The sequence below is a fragment of the Coffea eugenioides genome, chromosome 2 (assembly GCF_003713205.1).
Source record: "Coffea eugenioides isolate CCC68of chromosome 2, Ceug_1.0, whole genome shotgun sequence".
NCBI classification, from domain to species: domain Eukaryota; kingdom Viridiplantae; phylum Streptophyta; class Magnoliopsida; order Gentianales; family Rubiaceae; genus Coffea; species Coffea eugenioides.
Window position 1 is genome coordinate 50660196 of NC_040036.1, and position 5036 is coordinate 50665231.

Genomic DNA, 5036 nt, shown 5'->3' on the forward strand with positions numbered 1-5036 from the left:
AATTAGCTCCTGAGAGCTACCATATCCTTGAATTGTTTCTGTTTACATTTCACTGGAATTGTTTATTACTCGTATATTATCATTTTCCTGTTGATTGGGATTGTTATGTGGACAACGTGCTTGCATGTGTGTTCTTGACCTCACGAGCTATGCTCACCCCGTAGATTTGTTTTCCTTAACAGGAATGGACAGGGAATGAAACTCGGAGGAACCCTGTTGATGTACTTTTGTAATAGGGTTTCCAATGGAAATGACTAGACTTTCTGGCTGTTGTATATTTTGGAAAATTGATGTATCTTTTGGGATTTTGATGTAAGACTTGGATATTCAACTGTGGAAATGACTTTTCTTTAGTAGGCTTGTGATAATTGTTATATATTGATAAGGTTGAAGGTTTCCGCACTATCTTACTTTATTTTGTCGTGAATGATTAGTATTGTATTAAGATTGAACGGAATTTGTACCGAGTCCTGGCGAGAGTTAGGCAGGCGTCCCGCGGATTCCCTTTGGTTCGCCTTAGGGAGAAGTGGGGGCATCACAGTTCTGGCTGTGGTGGAGGAGAGAAAGGCTCTAGCAAAGGATAACGCTAGACTTGAAGTTGAAGTGAATCAGTTAAAGGAAACTGTTAAGATGCAAGCCGATCGGATCAAAGAACTTGCGTATGATGTGGTTGAAGGTCAAGTAAGGTTTCATGACCTCTGTGCGCAGCTTGGAGAAAGTCAGGAGCACATGGTTAAGGGGGCCATGAAAGTAAGGAATAGAGCTGCGTTGATTCTGAATATTTGTGATGACCTACTTGGAGATTTGAGCGATAAGGCTTCCCACATCGGAGATGAGGCAGGAGCTGAACCTGCCCAGGATGGGGGGTAAGCTAGTCTTGCGGCGGACTGAGTCCTAACTGTTAGGTTACACTTTTGGATAATTTTGACCTTTGTAAACAGAAAGGATAAGGGATGTGGTGACTTGGTGGTTGTACAGTTTTCTTTGACTACGTACATTGGCTTTTGCATGATATGACTTGATGAACTGTGTCTGCACTTTTGAGACTCGTACTTGATACTTTTGGCCTTGTTAGCTTGTAAATGACTGCTATGAGCCTTTGAATGTATAATACTTTGACTTTGACTTTGACTTGACTTTATTTCGAATTGGCATTTAACTGCTTTGTGTTTTCCATTACTTATCGTGATTTCGACTTCATTTTTCTTTGACTTTTGATTATGAATAAGTATATATTATATTCCAATACTTGCTTACCCATTAGTTATAATATTTGGACCCTAGACCAGTGAGTGATAATAGAAGATAGACGACAATGTGGTCGGGGCCGTAGACATGGACCTAGGCAAACCCAATACCAAGAGGAGAAACAAGGATCAGTAGCAAACCAGAACTAGGGATCTAGAGGTGAAGGAGGGGACCAGGTTGCTACAGTTATCAATCGTATGACTGATTTATTAGCCTGATTGGTTGACCAGCAAGGTCAAGTACCTGGTAACCAGCAAAAGGACCCTAAAGTTGGTGAAGACAGGGCCCTGAAACGGTTCCAAAAGTTCGCTCCTCCTAAATTTCTTGGAGGATCAGATCCCGAAGTTGTCGAGAACTGGTTTGAAAGAATGGTGGACATCTTTGCTGCGTTGCACTACACAGAGGAAAGGCAAGTAACCTTCGCCGTTTTCTGATTGGAAGGCGTTGCCCGTTCCTGGTGGAATGTAGTGAGGGCAAAGTGGGACAGGGAGCAAAGTCCCCGTACTTGGTTTAACTTTACTAGGGAGTTTAACGAGAAGTTCCTCCCGCCCTTAATCCAGGAGAAAAGAGAGGATAAATTCATCAAACTACGCCAAGGCACTTCGAGTGTGGCGGCATACAAGACCCAGTTCACCAGACTCTCCAAATTTGCTCCAGAACTGGTGGTTAATGAGCAGAAACGCATAAGGCGATTTATACAAGGTCTGAATGTGGAGATTCAAAAAAACTTAGCTGCAGCTCAAATCGACACGTTTAAAGATGCTATTGAGAAAGCTCAACGAGTGGAGCAAGCTCGATTTCAAGTTCGAACTTTTCAAGCGAAAAGACGAGGTACATCTGGTAGCACTTCCGGACGAGGCAATCAAAGTATACCACCTCCTAAGTTTGGAAGAGGTACGGATGAAGTTCGAATCTCAGGAACACCGAGAGGAGCTCCATCCAGAGAGGCTCTAAATGGAAGGAGACAACAGAGGACGGTCTCCTAAGGAGGTCCTGCACCTGCTCCTCGAGCAAGTTGTGGATGTTATGGTAAGACAAACCACACTGAGGATGCTTGTTGGCGCAAAATAAGGAAATGTCTCCGTTGCGGAAGTTCCGAGCATCAGATCACCACCTGTCCTGTTAAAAACCGTGAAGAAAATAAGGATGTGCAGCCAAAGAAGTCAAACTCTAAACAACCAATTGCTAGTAGGAGTAGACCGACAAGCCTCTGCTAGGGTTTTTGCCTAGGACTATCAGTGAGCCCCTAAGTCCTTTGAAGTAGTGGAAGGTACGATCCCTGTATTCCACCGCTTAGCTACGCTTTTAATTGACCTTGGGGCAACCCATTGTTTTGTAAATTCTGCCTTTATGTGTGGAATTGATGTGAATCCCGTTAAATTGCCTTATGACTTACAAATTAGAACACCTACTGGGGATCAAATCCTAATTCTCAATATGGTCTATAAAAATTGTGAGATTTGAGTAGGAGAACGGAAGTTGATAGTAGACTTGATAAGTTTAGACCTCAAGCGATACGACGTGATATTAGGCATGGATTGGTTGGCTCATTATAATGCTCAGTTAAACTGCAAGACTAAGGTGGTGGAGTTCTCTATACCCGGAGAGGCAACCCTAAGATTGGATGTGAGAGGTAGACTAGCCTCATCTGCACTTGTTTCGGGAATTCGAGCAAGGAAATTACTGAATAAAGGGACGCAGGATTACTTAACTTTCTTGATTAATACTCCTGGAGACAAGGTGAAATTGGAGGATGTGTTAGTAGTAAATGAATTTCTCGATGTTTTCCCTGATGAGCTGAAGTCAATGCCACCAAGAGGGAAATAGAATTTAAGATTGATTTTGTGCCTGGAACCGCTTCTATTGCGAAAACACCATACCGAATGGCCCCTGCCGAGCTTAAAGAACTAAAACTGCAATTACATGACTTGTTAGAGCGAGGGTTTATTCGAAAAAGTGAATCACCTTGGGGAGCATCTGTTCTATTTGTTAAAAAGAAGGATGGTAGTTTGAGACTCTATATTAACTATCGCGGCTTAAATAATGTCACGGTAAAAAATAAATATCTTTTGCCGCAATTGATGAGTTATTTGACCAGTTGCAAGGAGTAGTGATTTTCTCTAAATTGGACTTGAGGCAAAGCTACTATCAGTTACGAATTAAGCAGGAGGACATACCGAAAACTGCTTTTAATTTCAGATATGGGCATTTCGAGTTTGCAGTGATCCCTTTTGGTTTAACAAATGCTCCTGCTGCATTTATAGATTTGATGCATCGAGTCTTTAAACCCTAGTTGGACCAATTTGTCGTAGTGTTCATAGATGATATCTTGGTGTATTCTAAAACTCGAGAGGATCACGAACGACATTTGAGGATAGTCTTGCAGACTTTAAGAGAACATCAGTTCTATGCCAAATTTAGCAAGTACGAGTTTTGGTTGGAGCAAATTTCTTTTCTAGGGCATATAATATCCAAAGATAGCATTTTTGTGGATCCAGTGAAAGTAGAAGTCGTATCTGAGTGGAAACAACCAGAAACCCCAACTGAGCTCCGTAGTTTCCTATGATTGGCAGGATACTATCGTCGGTTCATCAAGGATTTCTCCAAATTAGCAGGGCCTTTAACCGACCTGACGAAAAAGTATGGTCAATTTGTCTAGAATTCCAAGTGTGAAACTAGTTTCTGAGAATTAAAGAAACGGTTAACGTCGGTACCCGTCTTAGCCTTACCAAACGGGAAAGACAACTTCACTGTATATACTGACGCCTCAAGAGAAGGATTGGGATGTGTTCTAATGCAGAATGGAAGTGTGATTGCCTATGCCTCCAGAAAATTAAAACCCTATGAGCGGAATTACCCAACTCACGACTTGGAATTGGCTGCTGTAATTTTTGCCCTAAAGAAGTAGAGGCATTACTTATATGAGGTGATTTTTGAGATTTATACTGACCATAAGAGTTTGAAATATCTATTCGCTCAAAAGGAGCTAAACTTGAGACAGCGTCGGTAGGTGAAATTTCTTGAGAATTATGACTGTACCATTAACTACCACCCGGGAAAGGCAAATGTCGTAGCGAATGCTTAAGTCAAAAAGTTCAAGTAGCTGGATTAATGGTCATGGAGTAGAATTTATTGGAAAAGGTGGGTGAATGGAACCCACGGTTGGACCGACAGAGAGTGATTTTGGGCAATATTACGGTGAGATCTGAGTTGTTGGACCGAATTAAAGAAACTCAGAAGAATGACCAGATGGTGCAAAAATGGGTAGAAAAGGTGCAAAAATGGGTAGAAAAGGTGCAAAAAGGGGAAATCTCATACTTTAATGTGAGTTCCGAGGGTATTTTGAAATTTCGTGATCGGATAGTGGTACCGCAAGATGAAATGATAAAAAGAGTCATTTTGGAAGAGGCACATGAATCCAAGTATACAGTACATCCTGGAAGCTGTAAAATGTACCAAGATTTGAGGAGACTGTATTGGTGGGATAAAATGAAGAAGGAAATTGCTCAGTTTGTCCAAAAGTATTTAGTGTGCCAACAAGTGAAAGTTGAACATTAGAAACCCTCAGGTCTTCTACAACCTCTTGAAATTCCTGAATGGAAATGGGAACACATTATCATGGATTTCGTATCAGGCCTACCCTGTACCCAGAAAGGTCATGACGCCGTTTGGGTAATAGTAGACAGGTTGACCAAGTCTACTAATTTCTTGTCTATAAATATGAGATACTCCTTGGAGAAATTGACCCAGCTATACATGGATGGAATAGTGAGATTGCATGGTATTCT